Below are 27,670 nucleotides of genomic sequence, written 5' to 3'. Positions count from 1 at the left end.
TTCTTACATATAGAAGCAGTATAAAAAAAAGCTTCCTTTTAATAAAGCCAATATAAGGACTTTCAGTACTGCGGATGCATCAGGAAAACTGCACCAGTGTGATTAAGTCTACAACAACCTTTTACTATTGTTTTTCTGTTCACTAGCTGTGAAGTGACACTGTCTCCAAAGTCAGAGTCTGCTCCCTTTATCAGCTTTGAACACCCCTAGTGTATTCTGTTGGGCATTGAGTGTTTCTTCATGTATTTTGGGAGGAAAAAAAAAAGCTTTCTGAGTGCTTTCAGACTGTTAAACGTGTAGGCACCACAGTGAGAACAAATGAGAGGAGCCTGCAAGAACGTACGAAGAAAATGGGTAGAAGAAATAACCATGCTCAGGAAAGGGAGAGTTGAGAGTGTTGCTTTGCTCTTGAGACAAAAATTGTTTGATATCAACATGGAAGTTGAATGTTATTTATGAGTCTTTTGATAGCGCTGGAGGACTCCAGTATCATCAGCGACAACTGTTCCTTTAGAGTGCGTGTTCCAAATAATGGAGTGTGATTCGAGCAAGTGTTGTTTCCATGAAGAATCCTGATGTCTAGAGTGTGTGATGCAAACAGTCTGGTTTGCTCATAAATAAATGGAGTGGTGCTGGTTCATACTGGCTTAAGTCTCTTTGAATTCAGTGGACTTATGTCAGTTCTTGTCTGCTAACTTTGCTCCCACATTCTTTTCACTTGCTTCTATCCATTGCAGAAGCTGCAGAGGCTTCTTCGGCAGTATCTCGCACCTAATGGGAAACTTGAAATAAATTTCCTCTGCATATGCTTACTGCAGTTCTAGGAGTGATAATGGGAGTTTTAAGTCCAGATTTAAATACCTAACATGCTGAAGGCTCCTATTCTCAGAAAGGTATATGGGTGTGAAGGACTTGGTTTACAGTAATTGATTTAACGGATGTTGTTAACGCTTTTTGTACTTAACATTGTGCAAACTCTATTTTGACTGCATAGCCTTCTGTGATATTTGTTAACTTCCAGTTTGAGATGAAATTCCAAATTTAAAAGCTAATAAATAAGGGGCACCAAGTATCACTGTTCTTATGTTTTCATAGAAGCATACTGACAGACAAGTATCCAAAAATCAATTCATTTGGAATCTGTCTTGTAGAATCTGTGCTTAAATTTCAAGTGTCCTTGGAGGGTTAAAATACCCAAGTCTGCCCACGAGTCGGAACTCAGGTGAATAGTAAATGTTTAACTATGGGAGAGTATTCGGGCCATGGGTGTCAGAATTGACCTGTGTGTAGCACAAGGTCCCACTTCAGTCTGCCTCTGCCCAGGATGTGGAGCCTAATTAGACAAAAGGTAAATTTCAAAATGTGCAGCAGGGAGAATGTGAAATGCCAGTTTAAGTCTATATGATCTCCACATGAACACAGGGCAGGAAGTTAGCCTGGTTTACTGGTGTGATCCTTGCCCTAGCGATCCTAAAGATATGCTGGTTTGACGTTAGTATTTAGAGTTTATGGCTCTTCAGGAGAGAGTTCTTCTGTAGCAAGTCTTACCACGACCCACAGAAGCTTTCTGTCAAGCAATGTGCAACTCTTATTAGCTATAAAACAACACTAAAAAAACCCCCACAGACCCCTGAGAAGCCCTAATGTTGAAACCTGTCATGCCGAAGACATATGTCGCTGGTACGCTGCACCCAAATGTTACTCTGCCAACAAGTGCTGTTCCTCCCACCCCACGACTGCCATTTGACTCATTTGAATAATAATTTTACATTGCTGTACCCAAGCAAACATAAAGGGAGACATCTTGTAATACTTGTTTGTCATCGGTTATGAGTGTGAATAAATGGGTATGCGACACTAATAAGAGAGCAGCTACCCTGCAGCATTGTAAGTGCTTCTCTATTACCCTTAAGATGTCGTGCAAGTCCTCCTGTGGAGTAAACATGCCAACACCATTGTTACTTTTGTGGTATTTGGTGCTTTCCACCCACTCTCTTGGGTATTCTGCTCATCACAGGAAATGTCTGAAAACGCTGTATGTTCACTGACAAATATTCGTGGTTTGGTTTAGAGGCTGAGCCAACTGATTCTAAAAATACATTCCTTCCTTCCAAGGAAAGAGAGGTAGAGCTGCTGCTCTTTCCTTTTCAGAAGTTCCTCCACCCTTCCACGCTACTTGCAGTCATTCCAACCTCTCCTTTGTTGTTTAGGTGTGGTGTGTGGGCAGCTTTGTATTGTTTGGATAATGCACTGAATGCTCATTTACTTAATGCCTGCTGTTTGCCTGTGTACATTGGTTTTTCTTACTCAGCATGTACAAAGCTGTTTGAGGTAGTAAAATCACAGCCATGAAAGCTGCCACATAGGGAAATGCAGAACTTTATGCAGGCAATTTTTAGATACAGCGATGCATTGTCCAACACCAGCAAGCTTTTTGAATACAAGGGGCTGTTTTTATTTTGGACTTAAAAGGTCTAGGTATACAAAGTAATTTCCCAGGGTTTCATAAGGAATTAACTGCTGACAGTGAGGGTTGCTTGCATGCTCACTGGTGACTGAGCCACTTCTCCCAATGCAAATTCACAGATAAGATTTCCCGTTCTCTGTCATCTACCTATTCCAGACACATTCCTTTGCAGTCCAACCCTTTTGGGTTGGATCCAGTTCCTCACACTATTCCAAAGGTCATTAAGAGATAATCAGCTCTGAATTAATATGGGGCAAGAGCAGTTGCATAGGCATAGATCCAATTTTACACACTGGTGATATAAACTTTACTCCAAGTAAATAGTCTGTTAAAACTGTGCTAGTGAATAAATTACATTTTCCAAGTTAGATGATAGGCTTGTCCACAAACAGACAGAGATTACAGCATTCAGTACCGCTCTCAGCAACAACTTTAAAGTTCATAGTCACCCCAAATTGTGCCACTACAGGACTGACTGTGGGCATTCAGAGCTTCAAGATCAGAACCAGCTATAAAAGCACACTCCTCACCATTAAGTTCTGACAAAATTTGCATTTACCTTTTCCACTGCTGGTGAGGGATGGTGAGGAGCCCATGAAGGCAACCCCGGCTGACGCAGCTGGACAACACTATCGGTGAGGGCCAGCCCACCCCAGCCAGCACTGGAGGGTGGGGAGCTGTTGTCCCCTGCCTCCCCCAGGCTCTGGGAGCTCATGCTTTTGGGAGCTCTGGGAGCTCTCCGCTTTTGAACTGCAGCCCTCGAGGGTCTTGGCCACAGTACTGTTATGTGTGGTCAGAGACTTTTATCACAAATGGCCCGTTTTTCTGATCGTTAGGCAGATGAACGGCACAAGTTCCCAGCAGCAGAGGGCAGCAATATAACCTCTGCTAAAGACTTCTTCACATGCTCATTCAGTTTGTTTACATCATATTATTGTTCAAATATGAAGAAGCTGTTCATTCTTTCCTCCTTCCCTCCCTGTGGCTCGACGTACTGGCTTTTCATGTGATTATAACTTTCTGATGCTGCAGATGGAGCAAAAGATGTTGACGACTCTCTGGCTTCTCTCGCTACTCTTGATTCTAACTCATTTTTCCAGAATAACCTGAGCATACGCTGCAAACCTTTTGCTTGGTTACAGGGGAGAGAGTTGCCTGAATCAGACTACAGTGGAAACAAGGTTTTGTTTCTGAAGTTCTTGGTTGTTGCAGTTTTTTTTTCCCCAGGTGTCAGCTACAACACTCCATGTGTCCAAATGAATTCCTGTTTGTACTAACTGGGGTTGATTCATTCACGTATAACTGCTGAAACGCAGGCCACCTTCTTCCTTTCTGGGCTTTCCAAAGAAACGTGAAGAAACTTGCCCACGTGTTGGCATGGATTGCTGGGGCTACCGGCACCTATAAAGATGCTCCGTGGCTCGCCACACACCTCCTTTGGTGAGTCTCGAGTCCCCCAAGAACACGATACTGTGAGAAAGTCAACTTTTCCTCTTCTAGTGCGTTTTACCCTGCTAAAAATAGCAGAGTGCCGGTGCTCACCTGGTGCCTGTGGCGGCAGCCTGCCACCGCGCAAGGACAGCCTGCAGCGCGCCGGGCCGAGCCGCCCCGGCAGCAGGGCCAGCCTGGATACTGCCCTCGGGCGGGGATGCGGCCTTGGCAGGGCTCCTGCCCCGCCGCCGCGGCCCTCGGAGGGGTCTCTCCCCTCACGGCGGCTCCGCTCCCTCACGGCGATTCCCCTCAGGGCGGGACGGCGGCGCCGGCCGCGGCCCGGGTTACATAACGCCGCCCGCCGGGCCGGGCCGCGGCGGCGAGGGCGGGCCCTCGGCGCAGCCCCTGAGGTGACGGGGCCGGTGCCGGGCGGCCCCACCGAGGGTGGAGGAGCGTCCCAACGAGCGAGTGAGCGGCCGCAGCGTTGGGGGGGGTTGCGAAGAGGCACCGCGGCCCCCTTGGGCTGCCCGCGGGGGAAGCAGCGGCGGGTGCCGCGGCGGTGAGTGGGGCGCCGGCCCGCGGGAGGGGGTCTGGGGGCCTGTTGCCGGTGGGAGCTGAGGGGGGGGGGGAATAACGGTGAGGCGGCGGCGGCGTCCCGGGACTGCGGCGTCCTGTTCCTCCTGTGCTGTCCCGTCCCGTCCCGTCCCGTCCCGTCCCGCCGGCGAGGGAGGGAGGGCGGCGCAGGGGAGGCTCGGCTGGGTCGCCTCACTGACAGCCCGCCCGGTGCCCGTTGCCCAGACCCGCCTCCTAGTTGCCCGGCGCTGTGTTCCCCCCTCTCCGCCCCCCCGGCCCGCGGCCCGGGCCCGTTCCGCTCCGTCTCCGGGATCGGCGAGGCGGGCTGAAACGCCGCCGAGAGAGCGGGGCGGCCGCCCCCGGCTCCGGGCCCGCCGCCGTACCCCAAGCTGGCCGTCCCGGGGCCGTCCGCCGCCGCCCGGTGTAACGGTCGCGACGGGGAGATGGAGCCGCCAAACAGAAGGGCTCCCCCTCACCAAGGTAGCTCCCTGGGCGGTGTGAGAGCTCCCTCTCTGCTACTAATATATATAAAATAACCTGGCCCCAGTAACTGCAGCATACCTCCCTAAATAATACAAGCTAAATGGGTAAAACCTTTTCTTTAACTTTTTTTTTTTTGTAAAAAAGCACATCTGTGAATGGGTACCGGCCTGGTGGAAGTGTTCCACTTGCATTCTGAAACTTTTCCTTCCCAGGTGTCAGTCTCTTGCCAAAGCCGGTTGCTCAGCGTTGCTGTCAAATTCCTTCATCTCGGTCCCCGCTGCCAGGATACTGCTGCAGTTTGCGAGCTCCTTGTTTCTATTCTCCTTCCCCAGCCTCTCTCCCCTTCAAATACATCCTAGCTCACCTCTGATTCCCCTTAAGCAGGTCTGGTATTGTCTCCCTTTTTCTTCTTAAACACTTAGGTTTCCCAGTTTTTCTATGATAAAAGCTGCTGCCCTCATTTTTAGATTCCGTACAACTTCCGTTTGTAAACACCCCCACCCCAATGTGTAGTAATGCTTCAGTTTCTTGTACTCTTGTTTCTGCCATCTCTGTCATTCCCAAATCCTTATTGGTTTGATGTATATTAATTTAGGTCTTTGTCCCGGAAAACTTTATTCCTAGAAAATAGCTCTACTCAAATAGGTTAACACACTGAAATCTGCAGGAGTTACAGATGTATATGATGATTAATTGTGAAAATGATGGTTGCAAGACACTGGGGTTTTTTGCAAGTTCATCAGAGCAGGATGCCTGCCTTCTCCTTTGCCTCAAATCTAAGCCTGGCTATCTTAAATCATTAATGAAACACAGTGTCACTATGCTGCTCTTACCAGCTCCTTGCTGCTACTTTTAAGCCCTTGGCGTGCTGTGTGCCCTTTGAAAATCTTTATACGCAGTGGTTGTTTTCTGGGGAAGGAATTTAAAAAATGCAACAAAACTTTACAAGCTGATTGGTTGCCGTCAAATGTTTTCCTTCTTTTTCTAAAAGTGTCTCAAATCTGTGGGTTGTTGAAATGCACATCAACTTGGCACAGTCTTTGTGGGTGCCAAGTATGAGCCAGTTGGATCTCAAGGAAATGTAACTTGCTGCAATCAGTCCCGTGGCGACTTTTATTTCAACGAGAAGCAAACATCTTTTGGTGAGTCATGGGGCATTGTTCCCTACAAACTAGCTGTCAGGAAGTGGAGTCTGACAAAGCTGATGGACTTTATAAAAACAGTTTTCCCCTACACCCAGTGCTGTTTTCATGTTCTTCGTGAATCATCAGATCCAGAGTCCTCTCAAATTCCCAATGAAGGCAGAATTAGCTACCATTCAGAGTGTGGTACTGTGGTACTTGCCTCTCTTCTTGTATTCCTTCTTCTAATAGTTCTAGTTCTTTTCTTCAGCCATGTATTTCACTGCTCCTCCTTTCCTTCCCGTCCTGGTCAAGACTTTTACCGTGCTTCCAACTCTGTTCCTGGTGTGTCTGTCCTCTGTGTGGCCTTCGTGCACTGACCTTGTTGAAATGAGTGTCTAGCCTTTCCTCTTGTGTAAGCCATTTTTCTGTGCCTCTCCAGTTATCTGTGGCTCCCAAATCATCCTGAAAAGCTCTGTGTACACTTGTGGAATGCTCAGCCTCAGGTTGTGGCTGCATCCACAGGACTTTGAAGAGCAATGACACTGGCTGGGGGGGATGCTCTAAACCTAGCGCCTGTATCACAGCTTCAAAAAGTAAACTAGCCTTCATCTTTTGGCATTAGCTTCTGCTGGAAACAAGGTTTATGCCATCACGTAATATATGTACACACATGCATCTTGGTATTTGTCCCTTAAAAAATATTTTATTGCCATTTCCCAGTTTCAACCAATTGTGACACAAGGAGGGGACAGCTCCAAGGTATTTAAGTTCTTGCAAATTTCATAGAAACAGGCCAACAGGAAAAAACAAGTCTAGAGTCAGACACTTGCCAGTTTTCTCCAGTTTTTAGGTTAGTGACTGAGTGATACATTATGTGACTGTCTCCATTTGGCAATAAGATATTTGGTGTAAATGCAGTTGTAAAGAGAAAAGGAGGATTTTCTGGGTGAATGCCCCTGAACTGGCATCTCCCTCAAAACTTCAAAGAAGATAAATAACTCTGATTTAATACATCACATTTTGGACATGGAAACAGAAAATCTTAGTATAGTTCAGTGTAAACATTTAATAAACCAAGGAACACAGTTTTGTAGGACATCTGATTTCCTGAGTTGTGCTGGTCACAAAGCGCTTTGTTTTTATGTCTCTGCATCTCCAGGGCACAGCTCCTGTCTTTGTTCTGCCAGGCACGCATTTGCGCAAGTACATCGAGTACAGAAGGGCTATGATCTCAGCTACTGCCTTTAGATCTATTATATTTTGACAAAATTGGCCAACAGTTTCAAGACTTATTGAATGTCATCACATAGGCATAATTCCCTTGAAACCAAGCAAAAGTGATGATCACTCATCCTGACTCAGAATAATGTATTCCTTGATGCGGTTAGTAGGACAAATCCCGGATCATTTGTAGCCATGACAAGATATTGTTTTTTTGGTTTGGTTTTTTTTTAACTGTTAGTCCTTGTCAACTGTAGATGGGGTTTCATGGCACAGCTATGACCTGTCCTGCCAAACTTGTTCTACCATATATACAGGTGCAATGATATCCTTAGAAAGTGTCCCTTCACAACTGCATTGCATGTGTCCACTTAAGGATTGTAGGATAAGCGTGAATCCTGGCAATTCAGGCACGTGAAAGGCAAAAGCCACACGGTGCAGGAAAAATTCTTGAGCTCCAGGGATGTTAACAGAGGGTGTGACTGGCAAAGAAGTTTTTTACTTGGCACAGTTATATGAAAACAAAGGTATTCAGGCACCTGAGATCAACAGGAATGAGTATCGGGTTCTTAAGTATCTCTTTCGAGTCTGGCTAAAGACCTCCCTGCTGTCTTTGGAGCATAGGCAGTGGAATACTTCTATTCTTCAAGGAAAATACCTCTTTAGGTAGCGCTTACTGATGGTCAGTAATGTCTCAGCTTTCTCAGGCTTCATTTGACTGCAATTCTGTGAAATTTAAAAATGCAAGCCAGGTGTTCTGAGTCTTTTGTGATCATGTGGTTCTGCTCTGCAAACAACTGAATGGTAGGATTTGTGCCTGTAATTAATATTGATTAAATAAAAGTACTCTGAAATAACGCAAGAAAAAACTGAAAAGTGTTTAAAACTCAGGGTCTAAATGTCAGAACTCAGCCTAATATTTCTTAGTGATAGGCCCCAAACTGCACATCCTTGAATTTTCCTAAAGTTCTTGTCTGAAATATAATTCCGTTGCCTGTAGCTGATATTGGCATATACATTTAGGAAGGTAGAATTTTCTTATAACAACTCTTCCATGACTAGCTGCAGTATTGTCAGCATCACCTTAAATACAATTTTGTTCTTTTGTTGGAAAATTTACTTTTCATGTTTGTTCTCTAGTGTTTGACAATTTAGGGCATGGCAGTCAGAGTTTTAAAGAAACAGAGTCTTTTTAAATGCAGGGCAAGCAGTAAACATGCTGTCTGTTAGACATGGCTGTTGGATTCACCCCTTCAAAGTAGCATGAACTGTTGCTTATAATGGTATGTCCCTGTATTGCAAATAAATTGAATCACGAGGTGGTACTGCCTTTTTTACAAAAAAATGACTCAGGGAGTTGTAAACCCTGGGGTAATTAACTTCAGCTATCTGAAGTGGCCCCAGCTCAACATTGAGATGAAGGTGGTGGATCTGACAGGGAAGGGCATTCTCATTGACGCCACCTGTCAGGTTAATAAGCAATCTTTGATAGCTCTGTCTGTGCACACAGCTTAACTGTATTCCAAGGAAAAATGCGTGGATTTTAAAGATGATGTGGACTCATTTGTTTCCCTTTGGCGGAACTGACTTTTCACGTCTCTGTTGGTACAAGCATCATTTCTATGTTACACTTAAACAGAAGACATGGGCTTGATATGAAGGACTTCATATCAAGAGATTTCAGGGGAATTTCTGCTTTGACTGCAATAGGTTGAGTATTAAGTGGCAATATGAACAGATGCACAAAATACCAGAAGAAATTGAAGGAGAGAGCAAGAACCAAGGAGATCCATGAGATTGTAATTTGCTTGTTATTCAGATATCAAGCTGTGGCTTGCTTGTTTTGTTCTTGATTAGTGTTTCTTTAGTGGTATTAAAAGGTGAAATAAGTGTTGTTACAGTTGTGCCATGCGGAAAGCCTTTTCAGAAATGTGACAGGGTGCACAAGATGAATGAGGCCCATGTGGGTTAGCGTGTGCCAGGGGACTTACTGTTATACTTAGTAGACATAGTGCCTGTCACCAGGGAATCCTAGGAACACTCTACATAGGGCTTCATGCTGCTCCCCTTGCAATTATGATGATGATAATAATTGAATAGAATATTTCAGTTGGATGGGATGTACAGTGATCATCTAGTCCAACTGCCTGACTACGTCAGGGCTGACCAAATGTTAAAGCATGTTCTTAAGGGCATTGTGCAAATGCCTCTTGTACACTGACAGGCTTGGGGCATTGGCCACCCCTCTAGGGAGCCTGCTCCAGGGTTTCACCACCCTCTCAGTAAAGAAATGCTTCCTCATGTCCAGTCTGAACCTCCCCTGGTGCAGCTTTGAATGACTCCCATGTGTCCTATCGCTGGATCCCAGGGAGAAGAGCTCACCTCCCTCTCCCCGTCCCCTCCTCCAGAAGGTGCAGAGAGCAATGAGGTCGCCCCTCAGCCTCCTTTACTCCAAACTAGCCCAAAGTCCTCAGCTGCTCATAGGACATGCCTTGAAGCGCTTCCACCAGCTTTGTTGCCCTCCTCTGGATGCATTTGAGTACGTTGACACCCGTTTTAAATTGTGGGCCCCGGAACTGCACGCATTACTCAAGGGGATGCTGCACCAAGGCTAAGTACAGCAGGATAGTATAAAAACCTCATTGGCTTTAGTAGAACAGCAGTCAGATCCACAAAAACCTTTGGGTTCCTTTGAGGCAGGTGGATATTACTGTATCTATGGGATAGCTGAGCAAATTGAGGCATGTGTTACTGTGGTGTTTGCCCAGTTGATGCAGGAATTCATTGGCAGAGTCACAAACAGTGACAGAATTCCGACTGCTGGCCCAATTTGCAGGCTTCCTCTCCTTAGGCATGTTCTTCATTGTTGGAGAGTAATAGCACCTTGTAACCTCCTTTCAGTATTGTGCCTTGTGGGACCAAGTAACAGAATATTCGGGAAGTTGTTATCTTTGATGGAGTGAGACATGTTCTTCAAGGCTCCTTGAAAATACTGGATTTTCAAGAATCAGTGTACCCATAAATATTGTTTTGATCCAGGCTGGCGCATACAACCAGAGTTCTCATGAATTCTGACACTGTTTGCGTAGTTTCTGCTGAGTAAACAGCATAGTCGTCAAGGCCTTAATCCATGATTCCCAAACAACATACAGCGCATATTCTTGAGCACATGGTCATCCTTCTTCTCTTCATGTGTTGGACTGATTCAGAAGAGCTATGTTCTCCACCATAGGTTTTCTCTGAGATATTGAAGGAGTATATACAATCAGAGGTTTAAAATGGGACCCGTGATGTCAGGTACTTTGTGTGTTGTTGAGTGTGGCAACATCTGTTGGAGGCTACGTTTGAAAGATAGGTGCTGCTGAGAGCATCAGCGTCTGCGACAAGGGGACACGAACATCTCATCTCATCGGGTACATTCAATGTGTGTGGCAACTGTGTTGTAGGTACTAGGTTGGAGGGTATCACATGTGAGACAGTAAACCACCCGTAGTGGATCTGGATACTTGGGTTTATTTAAAACCCAGCAAGATTGGAGCTTTTACCCTACAAGATTATCTCACATTGTCTCACCCACTCACTCCACTGGACTGATACAACAGCAATAAAAAGACAGGGCTGCGAAAAAATTGTAGGGTTAATTTTGGCTGTTTTCTCTCCACCTTTCATAGAAGTGATATGTAATTTAAAGCATTGCATGCTTGTCTTTTGTTTTCCTGCCATTATAATGAGGCAATCCTCACAGAAAAACACGTGTAGCCTCTGATTGAGGAGTAGTTTAAGAGATGTAACAGCTGGTCTTTATCCAGGCTGTGTACCCCGTTGTCAGTACAGCCTGAAGAAGTTCCGCAAATCCAAAGGTGGAAAGTATAGAGGCACTGGCATACCCACTGCCTGTTAGTTAGGTGGAAAGTCATGGTCATGTGAGGAAATATGCCTCTGCCTTAAAGATTCTGTGAGTAAATAAAAAACAATCTTTGGAGCTGTCAGTTCTTCCCCAGGCTGTGCATTTCCTTTAATTTATATGACTGATTTTTCTTAATGCAGAAGTCTCTATGCATGAGTGCTCTTGAGCCTCCATGGGAACATGGTAGTGGTTATATGAATGGCAGATGACAGTGGTTGACAAATATAGGTGATGTTTCTTATGTAAGTCAGCAGAAATGGTCTATAGCTGCAGCGGGTTAAGCCCAGGCTTTGTGTAAAGTATACAGCTAATAATGCTAGCTCAGTAAACACCAGAGAAGCGCTCGGATTAATTTAGATCTCCAGATAAAGAGAGCACCCAAGGAAAAATTTTCTTCTTACCTTGTCTTTTAAGTCCACAGGAGTCAGGGTAGAAATCTTGGCTCTGTGACAGTATTGCCCTTGGCTTCACCAAAGCCTGTGATTTTCCCTTTTATTCGCGGATTATAGACCTGATGACTCCATTAGTAGTTCCTGTCAGTGTGTGCATGCTGCTGGTGTGAGATATCAATCTACAGAAAATGTCTTCAATCTAAAAGAAAGGAAAAAATTCAGGCTTCTCTGTTTGGTTTGGTTTTGTGTTCGTTTTAATATGCAAGCTTCAAATTCCTGTCTTGTAGAACTTTTACCCCTCTCCTCATGTCCTTTTTCCCTAGTTACTACTTAGGTTTTTTAAAACACTTTCAGTGTAGAATTAATTTCTTTACCCAGATTTTTCTCAAATCGAACCCCAGGTATGACTGCTTCTCCTCTGAAGCACTTCAGTTGGAAGGCAGTGCCATTGGCACCAAGCTCTTGGTCTGCAACTAAAGGTCCTTGTCTAGAAAAATGGCCCCATCACAGAGATAACCAAAATGATTGTTCCCTGCCCTGAGAGAAGCTCATGGATAAGTGTAGAATGAATAAATTAATAATTAGGGAGACAAAGAAGAAGGAAGAGAGAGAATGATGCTAAAGCAGTGAGAGGGAGTTACTGCAAGGAGGTGAAGGGAGCAGGAGCGCGTCCCTGGCAGCTGCCGGCACCTAGACTGTGTGAGGCAACCACAGCCGTGCCGCCTCTAGCTGTCCACAGTATGGCTTTCATCACTGCCCATCAGCCTAGACCTCGCTGCCCACATCCCTGTTTTGCCTGCAACACCATGTACCTTCTCCAGTGCCATAGAAGACAGGTAGGAGCATCTTTTGTTCATTTGCAAAATATCCCTTCTTCAGACACTCCCTTGGAGGCATCCCTTGTCATGATGCTTGTACACCATAACCACCTGATGGCAGTTACCTAGGCTCTACCAGCAACACTAAAGATATTCTTGCCTTCAGCATTAGTTTATTTCTCCCCTCAGCTGTTTGCTTGCCCAGCAAATGGTTGTGAGAATACATAATCATAGAATGGTTTGTGTTGGAAGGGATTTTAAAGATCATCTTGTTCCAGCCCCCCTGCCCTGGGCAGGGACACCTCCCTCTAGACCAGGCTGCTCAAAGCCCCATCCAGCCTGGCCTTGAACACTTCCAGGGATGGGGCATCCACAGCTTCCCTGGGCAACCTGGGCCAGTGCCTCACCACCCTCACAGTAAAGAATTTCTTCCTGGTATCTAATCTAAATCTCCCTTCTTACAGTTTAAAACCATCACCCCTCATCCTATCACTACAGTCTCATGAAGAGTCCCTCCCCATCTCTCCTCTAATCATGGAGGAGGGCTGGTACTGTCATTCTGGTCTGCAGAGCAAAGAAGCATTTGCTGTCTGACGAAAGAGCTGAAGGTGTTTATAAAAAGCATTTTTGTAAGTAATTATATGAACACATTTAATCCCAACACTTTAAATGTCACACCCTTTTTTTTTTTTTTTTTTTTTTAAAGCCCTGCTAGTGTTTAATAGTTGTAGTTAGTCAGTGCTGAGGAATTTACCTGGATGTTAACAGGCTGCTTCAGTGCGGCACGTGTAATTGTTTTCTATAGTGTGCCCTTCCCGTGTCATGTGTCAATCACTCTGGTATTTGTGAAGTGCTTTTAGGTTATTGTTACTAGCAGGTTACACCTTAGTTTGGTGATTTGCAAACAGATGTTTTTTTCAGTTAAGCAAGTATACCAGCACCTAACCCACATCTTGGTTCTTTTAGTCTTGCTCAAACCAGAGCTGACATTTTTCAGGGTTTGGTTTTGCATGTGGGTTGGGTTGCCTTGGTTTTGTTTTTTCTTAATGCTAACTGGTAAAGCCGAAATACCTTTTTTCTTGTTGAATGGGACAGACCATAATGACTACCTCAGCCTGATCTTTCAGATGCTCAGCTGGCAGGTGGGACATCTGAATCATTAGGCTGTGCCTAATGATTAGGTTCTGCATAATGATTCATTATTTACACAGAGTGAAATTGTACCAGAAAGAGAGACCCAGAACTTGACTGTGCCAAGTCTGTGCCACCCCCGCCAGTACCTCCAAGCCCAGTACTTAGGACAACTTGAATGCTTGGTGTGGGTGTTCCTTTTCTGAAAAGTCCTTTCACAGCAATTCCAAACCAGATTCTTTGGGGAATAGCAATTGCGTGGACAGTCCCTTCATACCAATGTTATTCTAATTCAGAATTAAAGTATGGTTAGAAATACGATCTTTCCCAGAAAATGGAAATGTTGATTCCCATACATCCCCAAGCTGCATTTCATTTGCTACTGAGAAAGCAGCTTCCACCTATGGCCAGCCTATGATACCAACCTCTGCTAATGCTTAGTAGACTTCCACCTGAGCACTTTCATCCTTTTTCTCCCAGTCTTGACCTTACATGTAATTCTTCCCAAATCCACATCATGACCATCTCTCAGATTCCTCCTTAAAACTCTTTTGCTGCAATGTCTGTGGAAGTTTGACTGTGGTTAGACAGCTGCTGCTCTGCCTGTGGTTTTTCATGCTGGCTAATACCGCCTCCCTCCTCCTATTTGTGTCCCCTCTGTCTGTATCCATATTCTGCCTCTTCTGCCTCAGTAGTAACCGTGATGAATTGGGGATGCCACTGCTGTTCTACATGTGCTGCCCTGCAGCATGGTGGAGTGCTGGTTCCCAGCTAGGACCTGAGCTTCTGCAGAGTAGTAGGAATATATAACACAGTCGTAATGGTCGTCTTGAAAGAAAATTTTTTTTATACTGCCTCTCTTGTTTCCTACCTGAGGGGTTTCGTAGCTCTTTGTCAGAGCTCAGACCATGCTTTATAATTTATAACCCTACTAGGGTGACAGCTTCTGTCTCTTAAACCATTAGTGGTCTGGTACATCATTCAAAGAGGCAGACGATTAGTGAGCAACAAGACCAGTCTGTCCAGAGTATCACTTAAGTACAGTAGGTTAATCGGTGGGGCAATATAGTCATTTAACTCCATTGGCTGCACCGGGTTTGCAGAAATATGTTCCCTTTGCTGTGCCTACAGACTGTCAGGTAATCTAAGATCATCCAACTGTTTTTCTTACAGATGTAATTTAATCCGTATTTAAACATAGAAATGTCAGGCTAAAGAAGAGGCCATTCAAATGTTTTCCACTACCACAACAGAAATTATAGTTGGGCTGAAGAGTGGGAAAAACATTGTTCCATCCCTCGCTGAAACTGAAAGTAGTCTTTTTTGTATGGGAAGGAAGGCAATGGCAGGTCAGATGTTGTGGGAACGTTTGGAATATTTTGCTGAAACTGCAGTTTCCTTTTAAAATATGGAAAAATGTAAAATCAATTTTGGTCTAAAGGGAATTATGCTCAAGTGGTAATCTAGGATTTATATATTTAAAATATGTTGTGATACTAACTCACAGAAAGTTTTATGTGGAATGCTGCATTTCTTATTGTTAGTTTGATCCTTTCATTGCTGCCTCCAGGTTGTGGCTGGCTGTACTCACCAGGGTAGCTGCTGGGCTCCTTTGCTTTCTAGGCTAGTCATCCAAAGGGACCGCTTCTTGCTGTGTTTTAGAAGCTGCTGTGTATAGCTCATGTAGCCATATATACTCTGCTTCCTCAGTTCTACCAGTTTCAGTCTTTTTTTTTTTTTTTTTCTTCTTTTTTAGACAGGATTATGGCAAATTTACAGTGACTATGGGATTTACCACAGGAGAGAGGGAACAGGGGGAAAGTGTATTTATAGGCCTTTTAAACTCCGCCGTTCAAACAGCAACACAATCCTAAAACAACCCTGATTTGACTTTCAGATAGATGGACCACTTTTCAGTTTGCATTTCCCCAGGCATCATATAGTCTAGGCTGCAGGCTGATGTGTTTTGAGATGTTCTTATCGTTTCTAAGGATTATTCGTGTTTGCAAAAGGCTAACAAGACAGTTGGAAAATAGCTGGTATATCAGTTCCCTCTCTAGAGGTACTGACAGCATTGCTAACTCCTGAGACATTCCTCCCCCGCTGTCCTTTGTGTTTTTCACCATTGGTGGCAAAATTCTGTGTTCAGTTGGCTGCACTGGGGTCACCATTGCACATGGGGGCCATAGCCTAGTTAAGGCTACTGGTCTTCAGTTAATCGTCTGTATTAGCAACTTCACAGGGTTAGCTTGATCGACAGTTACCATTCCACTCCTGTTCTTCCCTAGAGTTTCATCCCATCTTTGTTCTTCTCATCAGTTCTTCCCCATGCTGTTCACTTGCTGCCTGATTCTGAAATGGGTGGAGAGGTTCATAGTTTTATCGCTGTTTGTATCTGTAACTTCATATTTGGAAGTAGAATTTGAACAAACTTTTTCCCCCATGTTTTCTTTTCACTAATATTTCCACCTTTCCTCCTTACTTTTATTGTAAGCCTAGAAATGCTGCTCAGCATAGTACAAATTGTGATACACAGCAATTGTAAAACTAGAAAGATTGTTGGCCATATGGACTTGCTTTAGATTTACACTAGCCTGAGTGTAAGTGGGATCTGGTTTGGTCCTGGAGCATATTAACTAGATTTACACCATTAGGATGATGCAAATGGCAGTGGGTGGATAGATCACACCAGTGGGTTTCATTGAACATCTAAGAGCAGACATACCCAGCAGAATCATAATTAATTGAGGGAGAATGCTGCTTTATATTTTCCAATAGTTTGAGGGAATCGGGAATGGAGAATTCATCGTGTGCTCCATCATGAGAGACAGCTAACGCCTACAAAGTGTATTCCATTCAGCCAAATTGTGCAGCAGTGGTATTGCCCAAAATTATCGACTAACCTCTTTTTTTGCATTGCATAGTTGTAGCTGAGAGCAGAATCCAGATTAGCGTGTCAGTCTGTGAAGCGGATCTCCTGCTAGAGAGCTGAGAGTAAAAAAGAAATAGAAGATAAGGTGGATAGAAAGGAAAATTATAATGTTAGAGGTCGAGCTAATGATTTCTAAAAATCTTGGCTCTGACATGTACCCGTCTGCAGTTCTACTTACTGGTTTTCATGCTGCGTATTCTGGACTAATTCCTGTTCAGCAAACATCTGTCAGGCATTATAATTTCAAGCATTAATCCTTACAGGAATTAACCAGCTTGTTAGTTGATGACCTGAACTAGATAGTTTCTGGGGATTATTGCTATTTAAATCTTACCTACCTTTCAACAGCATGCTGTGCTGGTTTTATCTCTTTTTTTTTTTTTTAATTATTTTTTTTATTTTTCTGGGCTGATATGTCTGTAGATTGTCATCCCCTTTTTCACTCCTACCATGCCGTAGGAGGCAGAGAGGAAATCCTGTGCTGCCTCGCACATGTGTAAGGAGGAAGCCGCTGGTTTCTCTTCGCGCCAGACTTGCTCGTGCTGCCAGCCCTGCTGAACCGCTGTCCTTACGCCCAGCAGAGGCCGGGCTAAACTGCACTTGCCGTGCTGGAAACCCATCAGGGGACTTTGGTGAAATCGCTGTAGACTTTTACCTGCTCTTTTTTTCCAGAATTCCCAGGATTTTGGTAAGGTTTTTGCAAGGTTTGTTACTTTTATTTCATAATGAAGTGAGGTGGTCATGACCATGCAGTCAGTGTGTTTGTATCTTTTGGCTTCTAATAACTTTTTGAACTCATTTCCTGCTTTCCATTAAATTTGCCAAAGAGATAGAAGCATCAAAGATATTAAGTTCCTTGAAATTTCAAGGATTTGAATTATAATGAAAAAGAAATAGAAATTAGTGCCCTGCTCGGGGAGGGCAATGACCGAAGGCTACGGCAGCACCCGGCTGGTTGCTGGTGACATGCACAGACCGGCCCATTCGCGTGCTTGTCTCTGGAGAAAGCCCTCGCCTTGCCTCCTGCTTGGTGCCTGTGCTGCAGGGGGGTGGGAGGATGTGGGGGCGAGGGCCCTGTGCAACAAAATAAAGCCTGATGAACTGTTTTGTGAGCAGTGGGTCAGGATGAGGAACTCCTTCATGTAAGGCAGGAAAAAAGAAGTGAAAATATCCCTACCATGGTGCTCACCACAAGGGTTAGAGATAAGGGGCAGCCAGTGGAGTTAACAGGGAGAGTGTCTGTTGGGAGTGTTGCTGGCACTCAAGACATGATATCAGCTTTTACAGCCCCAAAATGTTAACCAAATTGGGACTGCTGAGATCTCTTCCCTGAAGTTTGTTAAATAGTGTGGGTTTAAGGTGCCATATACAGCTGTTGAAACATGACCTGGGTGTATACAGCAAGTTAAAAAGAGATTAAAGAAATTCAGTTGTGGGTGGTTTTTTTTTAAGTAGGGGTTATAGGTTGTAAAAACATTGCTGCTTGTGTCATGCTCATTGAGCCCAAACGCGGTCGTTGGAGGCTCCGTTGTGCCGTGGTTTAGCAGTGGTCCCCTGTCACGGAGTTGGATGCATTTTCCTTTAGGAAGGTGATAACCTGCTTCTCCTGTTTTCGGAATCAACCTTTAGCAAGGTGCCTGCTGAGCCCTGACCTACGAATTCAAAGGGGAAATAACAAGGAAAAATTCCAGTTACATGAAATGCCTTTAAAATATAACAAGTGTTCATGGTATCTTTAAAAGATGGCTTTGGAGACTACAGAGCAAAGATTATTCTTTCTTTTAGATCAAAGTTAAGTTTGTGCCATGATGTATATTACTCCTTGTAGAAGAATGATATATTACTTGGGTTATAAGAATCTATGTCTCTACACCTTTTCCTTCTTTCAGGTCTTTGAGAATCATTACTGCTAAGACATCTGTCAGGAGATATTTGTCAAATATGCCAGTGTGTGTGTGCAAATCCTCAGCTGATATAAACCCCTGTTGCTCTAAATGTATCTCTGTGTTAGCTCTCTGGCACCCAGCAACCCTGCGATATATCCCATAATATTTAGGGTGGGATTTTCAAAATTGGTGAGAAGAAATAGGCCCTGAGGTCTCATTGGGCTCTAAATAGAGCTGAACTGCCTGATCTTTTTAGGTGCTCACAGGAAAGAGCGAGCTTTGGCTTTTTTATAGTATTCCATTTCTAAAAGGTAATTAAAAGTGGATGATGTAAGAGTGAGAAGAATAAGCATCGGCTTTACTCTCTCTGCTCAGCACGGTAATTCTCTGTGATCACAGCTTTAAATAACTCACTAGTCGTCCCCACTGGGGGTGGACTGCTGACAAACGTGGCTTACTGTTGGGCCCTGCTGCCACTTTACTCTTGTTTTAGTTTTTATCAGTCTCAGGAGGAGGAGGTTCAAATCCCCTTCAGCTTTATAAATCGTAGGACTTCAGTCCTCAGTCAGGCTGAAAAGACTACTAAGAAGGCAGTGCTGCTTCATCTCGGAGGCATTCTTCATCCCTGTTGTGAAATCCTGGGCTATGGGAGCACTGGGGTTGTGGCCATGCCGGTCTCTTTAGAGAACCGAAAGCGTTGCTGGTGCTGCAGCGGCTGCTGGGAGGGGTCTCGGCAACTGAAAGCAGGGATGCGATCTTGCTCTCCAGCCCACAACGCCTGGCGAGCACGCACAGTGGGAGGGTGACGAAGACGTGGAAACTGCAATAGTTCAGGCAAAAATGAGTCACGAGAAAGCAGCCTGTTTTATTCAGTTCCAGAAATGTTCTCAGCCACTCAGAATTAATTTATATCCACCACTTTGCAGTGGTCTACTTTGTTTCTCAGCTTGTGGATGAGGTTGCTGGCAGTTCCAGTAGTGTATTTTGTTGGGACACGGGCAGGCCTTGTTTGCCCACAATTTGTCTGAACACAAACCAGTGCCGTTTTGCGATATAAAGCCTGGCATTATCAGCTTAATGCAAATATTACTTAAAATTATGTCCAGAGTGCTGGATGTTTAGGTCTAGCTTTACTTACCCTGCTGTGTGTTTTTGACAGCATTTCAAGTGTTTAGCTCTTGCAGTGGTCGCTTTTCTCTTTATTTATATAAACAGATATTTCCGTTCCGTACAAATAAAAATATGCTATTTTTTCCCATAATCATGTGTTTCACCCCATGAAAATAACTCTTATTTTAACCAACAACTTCAAATTAGTATTTTCCTACTTGCTAACTACTTTTTTTATCAATTCCAATGAGTCTTGCTTTCACCATATAAAAATCTTATTAGTATCATCCTAGTGATAATGTTTTGAAAGATGTATCTGGGAAAGCTTATGTTTTGGGGGGTTAGTCCTTCAGCTGTTCTTCTAAAGGGGACGAAAGATACTGTGCCCTTAGAGTACACTTGTTACATACTTGCAAATGACTTTATTTCTAACAAATATTTCTAGAAAATACTTGACTTAAAAGGTTTATTAGTTTAGTTAGTTTAAAAGCTGTGTGCCTGTGCTCCCATGTTGCATACAATTACTCACTCGGAAGCATTTGACCGATTTTAACACTGGTTTTATCAGGGGAAAAAATTGTATGAGCAAAACCCCCCTAGATCCAAATGTGGAAACAGTGATACGGAAGAGGAAAGGATGTGGAAGAGGAAGGGTTGCAGACTTGGAGACAGATTGGCATCTCGTAGCCCTGAGCACCCGTGTTACAATTGTAGGCCCCTTCAGGACATGGGATTCTTGTAAAAGGCAAGCTGTCCCACCTCTGGCGTGGATCCTTGCTTGGAAATGCCCCTCTCTCGCACCGAGAGCCTGAGGTTCAGTGCAATGAATCCTCTCTCCGGGTGTGAGCGACACTTCTGAGTCCCAGCATGTTTGCAGACCCTGTGCTAAGGCCACGTGCTGTAGCAGGGCTGGAGGATCTCTTTCTGAATATCTCTGGCTTCAGGGGATGGGCGGAGGACGTGGGTGGTGGAACCACCACAGCTTGCACGGAGCACTGGAAATGCAGCTGTGGTCTCTAACCACCCTTTCTTCTGTCCACCGCTCTGTCTCCCCAAGTACACGCTGACGATTTGCTTTCATTGCTGAACCCTTTCTGACATGTTGTCTGTAATCTCTTTGGGACAGAGGTATTATCCTTTTAACTGTAAGGCACTTGTGCTCAGCGCAGAATGCTGTGAAAGCACTCTCTACGTACGCGGCTTAGCACGTTGGGGTCCTGATGATGAAAATGGCCCCCTCGGGAGTTACCGTGGGACAAACTGCGCACAAACGAGAAGAGCCGCTGTGCCAGCCAGCCGGGGAAGACGGACAATTTCTTACTAGGGTTGTGATGCCAAAACCAAAATTAAGCAGCGCAGCCAGGTTATTAAGAATCACAAGGAAGAATTTCTTGGGAATAGTCTACAGAGCAAAAGTCATTTGCAGAATATATTTGGCAAATAGTTAGGAATAACCACACCTTTGAGAAAATGAGATTGTCCGTACACAATATATGACCAGCAAAAGAGGATTGATTTATCAGATATATTATTCACTCTGAATTGTTCACTGATCTCTAGCCAAGAGGCAGATACCACAGAGGTTTATTAGCCAGTATATCAGCGCTGTGACCAGCACCCAGTGCTGAGGGATCGTACAGTCTGTGGAGGACAAGCTGGAGATAATTAAATACATAAATTCTGGCCTCTAGAGACTGTGAGACTAATACTGTTGGCTTGCAGTGCTTTCTCGTTGGCTGATTGATGGTAGAACTCTCAGGGAGCTAAGCAAAGCTGAAACCCAGCCTACTTTAGCAGCTGGGACAAGTTCACGAGGTGTAGATTGCTGGTAAGCCCGCAGGTACCTTTCAGGGGCAATTTCTGAAGCAGATTCCCTGGATGTGAAGAATCTCTGCTGAAGTTGTACAGCAGAGGTGTTTAACCTGTGATTTCCCAGACTAAAGAGTCTGTGAATGATAACTAGGAAAGGGAAGCCTCCTGTCATTAAGTTTAAAGTCACTAAACAGAGATCTGCATCTCTGTAGAGACACTTGAAAAGGGGTATGTATTAGAAGAGCTTGAAAATCACTCTGCAGTGTTTATTAACTGAATTACCAATTTTGTTCTTGTCCTTTCAAGTATTTCATTAATGCCTAGAGGCAAGAAACAAAGTGCCTTTGAACCTGAGGTGTTACCTAGAAAGAGGATAGAGATAGCTTTACTTCCTGGGGGGGGCGGAGCTGAGTGAATAAATGCTCTAAAGGTTGTTTAATACCTCAGTAAGGTGGGGACAGAAGAGCAAAATCTAAACCAGACAGATATCTAATATAGATACTCTGTCTGCATGGTGGTTAAAAGGAATTCTAGACCAGTACTAAAACGTGCACTTTGCTTATCTAATTGAATCATGGTAGACAAGTCTGTCTCCTACAGTGACCTGGAAATGTGGAAGTGTGTGTGTGTGGAATGTATGGAGTGGGGAGAGAGCTGTAATTAAGAGTCCTCACCTATACTTTCTACTTCCAAATGAGTTGAAGATTGAAATATAAAAAATAAAAATGCTGCGGTCAGATCTACTGATTGTCATTCCTGATATTAAAAGGGAAGATAACCCAACTCTGCCTTACTTGCATATGAAGTTTCCATTCAGATAAAGAACTATTTTAAAATTTAAATCCCTTTTTTAAGGAAATGGCTTTTTAGACCTGGGAATTATATATTTTTCACAGCAGTCTTAGAAAGCAAAAACATCGCATTTGCACTGGCTCATGCTAAAGTCTGAAGTTAATCTTTAAACAAATGTTGAGAGTTAGCCTGTGCAGAACACATCTCTACTTCTCACTTTTTTTGTATCAAATAGATAGAAAATTGTCATGTGTGATCATGTTCTGGCAGAATGTCTTGCATTAGTCATAGGCTTCCTATGAATTGTTTGTTCTGTAAGGGGAAAAAAAATGATTATGATATGCATGAGTGCTATATGTACCCATGATGTTAGCATTCCTTGGTTGAAGGGGATGCTTGTAACTAGGATATGGATGTGTTTATTAAAAAAAAATATTTATTCTCTAGCTCATTAATTAGGGCAAACAATCTCTGACTGTCATAAACATTGACTGCAAATAACACAGGAAGAGGCTGTGTTGGAAGATGGCCAAAGTGATAGGATTAACATTTTGAGCCTCTAAAAGATTATGCTGGAAACAACTACACCTTTCATTTGAAACCTTGAGGGCTTCTGCACCTACTCGGGCAGTTTAACTCCGCTCTACGTGTGTGTGGCTTCCCTGGAGGCTCTCAGTCCCTCAGCTTATAAAGCATCAGCTACTAGTAACGTGATTCACAAGTGCTCCTCCTGGAGTAGAGCAAGAATATTCAGCTTTATCCACTCTATGATCTGTGCCAACGACCGACCCTCTGCTGCAGTCTGAAGCAGACGGGTCAGAGCTCCCAGCTCTGCTCCTTCTCAAAGCTCTCTTTGCAATATCCAGGGAAGCTGAAAAGTTATTAAATTATCCCAGATACAATTCCCAGAACCAAAATTGCTTCCACACTCATGCATTTGTATAAAATTTGACACAGTCCAGTGGTTTTTTTTTTAAAATCTTTTTTTTTGCACATTCAATCCCAGAACCAAATGGAAAGGGTTATGAAAAGTTTGAAGTATTTCAATAATTGGAAAATGGGCTCCCAAATGATGAATGATATGAATTTCCTGGAGCATTTTTGTACTTTTATTTTTGTAAGAACTGGGTTCTGGAAACTAGTCAAGTAGTATATGAATATGGGAATCCAAGACATATTGAAACCATTTAAAAGCCTGTGTTCTATAAATGTAGTGTTTAAAAGAATGTGTAAAATGGGAGTGGTTGTGAGAAACATTTTAAGAAGGTATTTTTTCTTAAAACAAAACAAAAAAAAGGCAGGATAACTTGGCAGAGAGGAAATAGTACATTAGGAAACATTGCAAAACAATAGGATAATCCTAACAAAAAGACACTGCACTTGCAAAATAACTTTAAAAGTTCTTGGTAGTGCATTACAAATATTTAATAAGTCAATCTTGCAATGGTCTAAGGGGAGTTATTAGTTGCACTAGAAAGACTGCTGAAGTAGCTGTACTTAAGGAAGAAGTGCTCAGAGAAATTTGGCCCCAGGAGTGCTGGGTGGATCACATGGAGGTGACCTGTGCCTTTCACCGTGTCAGGGTCTGCTGTGGAGACCCAGGCATCTCCACGTCCCTCACAGCACTGCTACTGTGTAATGGCTCCAAGAGCTATAATGCAGAGCAGTTAGCTAATTAATTTATCTGCTCTTTCACAGCAAGACGGCTCCAAGACCACAGCTGATGCAAGGCTGTCTCTGTATCTCTTCTCTGCAGCCCACCCCGACACAAACAGGGCACAGCTGAGGAGCTGAGCAGATTTTATAAGCAAAACCCAGCTTGCTGTTGCTTTGGATCTCATTAGTTTACGTTGGGGTATTCAGCCCATGGGCAAGCTAGGGGGACAGTGTGCGTGCCCCCAGCGCCCTGTCAGCTGCCCCTTCCCTCAGGGAGTTTGGGTCACAGTCCTCTGGCTTCCCTCCTCACTAAATGGTTTTGTGCTGGGATGAGTGAGGGGGAAAGGAGTGATGCTGACTTGAGACAGGTGTGTGTTGCCGCAGGAGTTCATCTTCCCCTCTTACAAAGGTGCAGATTTCCCACACATGGTAACCCAGCCGCAGGCAGCCCAGTACAAGCCCTGGGTCTGGCAGAGCAACTGGGCAAGGGCTGTGGCATCATGTCCTCTGTGGTACTGAAACACATGTGCCTGCCCAGATACTGCCAACCAGTGTTTTTGAGGCTGTGGATGGTGATTCAGAGAAGGTAGGAAGGCTACTATTGTGGGAGAGGTTCAGCTAAACGATTCTGGAGCTAATCTGTGTCTTACATTTTCCTGTTCCTGAAACATGCTTTTTATAACCTTTGGACATGCTGCAGGAGCTGTCTTGGGTCATTTATGCACAGCACCCTGAAATATGCTCCTTCCTTACCTCTACTATGTTATTGCATTCGGACAAATAAAACTTGGTTATACTCAGCATCTCATTTTCTATGCCAGAAATTCTTCTGCATAGTTATTACCCTCATTTTGTAACATATGTATAGAGATGCTAAATGCTTTCTGCAGTATAAATACGCCTTCCACGGTATGAATTAATACACCAATTCAAGTGAGATTAAAATTGAAAGACACGAAAAGCATGAAAAGCTGTTTTGAACAGCTACATGCATTTGAAAATGACTATGATAAAAATAATTCTGCACAAATTGCTCAGAGGATCACACCTGTGATTAAGTGGAGGTTTTCCCTGGCACAGTAGGTCCTGGTGACTGAGTCTGTGGCCTGGGACGGAGGGCTGTCACACCACAGTACAGGTGGCCCTGATTGTCTGCTGGAGGTTGGTCTGTGAATGCTGGATTTGCACAGCTGAGCAGCTCAGGTCTGTTTCAGGAGCTACTGTGTCTCTTTGGTATTTCTTGTACTGATCAGAGCCCTGTGTTTCATGTCCAGAAGTATTGCACAATCATTTAGTTCCAGTGATGCAGCAGAAATGGGGTAAATACCGTTGATTCATTTACACTTATCCAGTGATCATTTATCCCAGCTTTAGGAGTGTTTGCAAAGAAATTACAGATCTTGCCAAATTTCAGATAGTCAACGGCTGTTCTTCCTCCCAAGCAGACAATAGGTCAGAAAACACACTTTTTCCTTGCAGACTTTTTAGCAGGGCCTGTTGCGATAGGACAAAGCGTAATGGTTTTAAACTAAAGATTTGAACTAGAAATAAGGATGAAATTTTTTACACTGAGCGTGGTGAGACACTGGCCCAGGTTGCCCAGAGGGGTAGGAGATGCCCCATCCCTGGAACCTGATCTGGTTGAAGGTGTCCCTGCTTATTGCAGGGGTGTTGGATTAGATGACCTTTAAATGTCCCTTCCAACCCAAACTATTCTATTTGTGCTAAACTTCATCATCTTTATGGTGCTAGGTATAGGAATTACTTGGTCAAAGTCAGTCAATGATGTTATGCAGGCAGTTGGAGTAGCAAAGTCTTTCTCTTCCCTTGCAAACTGGTGATCTTAATATTGAAATAACATTTTTTCATGGCTTCCTGTGTTAGTTGCTTAGTTGGAACACCTGTATGTGGCATGGAGGTCTGTGTATCTGTGTGTTTTGGACAGAAAGTCCTTGTGCTTAGAGGAGAGCAGCGTGAGGGCAGAGTGTGAGTGAGGTTTCCTTCATGTTAGATGACAGTAGGTTTTCCACTGCTTGTTAACCATGTTTGATTGCCCTCTACTTTTTGTGAGAAATAGGACTAGGATCACGTAATGTTCTGTATTGGCTACTCCATGACTGGAGTTCTCAAGTAAATTTTAAATATGATATGGATGTGCCAGAACAGAAACCTCTCCTAGGGAGTGAATGCCACTTCCCATCAGAGTTTATCCAGCAAATGTACCGTGAGTTTTTGTTTCACAATAGTGTAATTGGAATCACTACAGTTTATACTTGTGCATTCAGAAACTATTTGCGTAGAAATGTATGTATGTAACAAGGAAAGTTCTAGGAGACAGTCCCTCTGCAGCTGCCAGATATAATGAGAAATGTTAATGTGAAAATGCGTTGATCAGTCAGCTGCCGACATGAGTGCTGTTTTCTGAGGGCTGGGTTATTATAGTTCAGAAATGTCAGTTCTGGACCAGTCGTAATTGGAAAAGGACACAGCTGTCTAGCAATCCACTGAGAATAATGTTACTCCTTTAGCTGGCTTTATCCTTAGGATGCTTGTGATGTTGGTCAATGATTTTAGCTTTAATTATATATTCTGTCATATTTTTTATATTTGAGAGAGGGAGTAGCTGCCCCGTGCTGCACCACCCTTGCTAAATCCGGTACATCCTGGTTTATTCTTTAATCTTTCCAAGGTGAGGTCACACTTTTTAAAAGTGCCCTCTAACTCTGGATCCTGCCCCGTCTGACATCTCTCACTTAGGGAGGAATTCCCTCTTCCATGCAAATGCAGCTTTGCTTGTCTGCACTTGGAGGTCTGACCCGTCCTCTGCTCCAGTAATCCCTGTGGGTAGTGCAGTAGCTGCTCTGTAGCTGCAGCTCTCGCTCTGTGCTGGGACCTGTTGAGCATAAAACCTGCTGAAGGCTGGAAAGCAACAATTTAGACTGTTTCTGTTGCCAGACATCAGTGTTGTGAACATCAATGTCTTGTTTGTCTGGTCTGATGTGGGAGAAAACGCACTGGGAGCTGCAAGGGAGGACATCTAACATTGCATGAATCCATTTACCTCACGAACAGGAACATCAGCAGGATGGTGGGAAGCTTTCTGCCAGTGGGCAGGAGAAGGATGGCTCTCCCTTGTAAAGACTAAGCTGCTGAGAGTAAAGTGCTTACAAAACAGCACTGGTCCAGCTTCGCCAAGAGCCATGCTCTGCCTCTCACACTGAGTACTTTCTTCCACATGAATCGTCCCATGGAAACTGAGGGGGCTGCCGTGGAACTGAATTCTGTGCAACAAACTTGGGTCCAGTAATTAAGCCTCAAACTTTGTGCTGCAAAAATATTTCAGTGATGAGTAACAAAGAGGAAAAGTATTTTAATTTACAGGAGACGCTGACAGCTTGGCCGGCAGTAGTTGTAGGATGTGATCCAAAACCATTTAATGTCAATGGCTGCTCACTGCAGTGGAGCTGACCTACAGGGGGCTTTGTTATGATTCATCCTTATTAGTCAAGTTTTAGTAAGCAGTGCCTAAGGGTGGGCGTAGGATGGCTGTTCTCTATTGTACGGGCACAAAGGAGGCCATCTGGGCAGCAGAGAGCTTACATCTAAACAGAGGAGACACAAGAGCAAATCAACAGAGCAACCAACCATCATACCCTCCTGCTGATTGGGAAGGGGCAACAAGAGAGAGGGAAGGGGAAAATGGAAAGCTTGGAGCCTGGTATGTAATAGAAGAGGTGGCAAAAGAAGAAATCCATCAGTGTTGATATTCCCATGTGATGGCTTGTGAGTGGTTTGTCTTGGCTGTTGCTGGCCAGTTCCCATTCTCTGTGGATTCCAGTCTCACTGCATGTGCAGAACTCACTGCAAGTTAACTGAGGGCCTAAGCATCTGATCTCACAAGCTCTAAACGGTTTCTGTACCTCTAAGTTAAGCAC

General features: G+C 44.1%; 1 protein-coding gene across 5 annotated transcripts in view; it reads left to right on the top strand.

Annotated features, from left to right (window-relative positions):
* The first annotated feature begins 3,827 nt into the window (after nucleotides 1-3,827).
* SYNE3 (spectrin repeat containing nuclear envelope family member 3) overlaps nucleotides 3,828-27,670 on the top strand; it is a 69,427-nt gene continuing 45,584 nt past the window's right edge. For 3 of the 5 annotated variants that reach the window (XM_063332723.1, XM_063332722.1, XM_063332726.1), the window contains exon 1: nucleotides 3,828-4,457. The gene's annotated coding sequence lies outside the window, so the exon portion shown is untranslated. Of the gene's footprint in view, nucleotides 4,458-5,976; nucleotides 6,097-17,038; nucleotides 17,168-27,670 lie in introns of those variants that run through there. The other 2 variants (XM_063332724.1, XM_063332725.1) reach the window with 2 other exon arrangements.

Source organism: Chroicocephalus ridibundus, chromosome 4 (assembly GCF_963924245.1).
Source record: "Chroicocephalus ridibundus chromosome 4, bChrRid1.1, whole genome shotgun sequence".
NCBI classification, from domain to species: Eukaryota; Metazoa; Chordata; class Aves; order Charadriiformes; family Laridae; genus Chroicocephalus; species Chroicocephalus ridibundus.
Note: the sequence above shows the minus strand (reverse complement) of the source record. Positions and strands in the feature narration are given on the sequence as shown.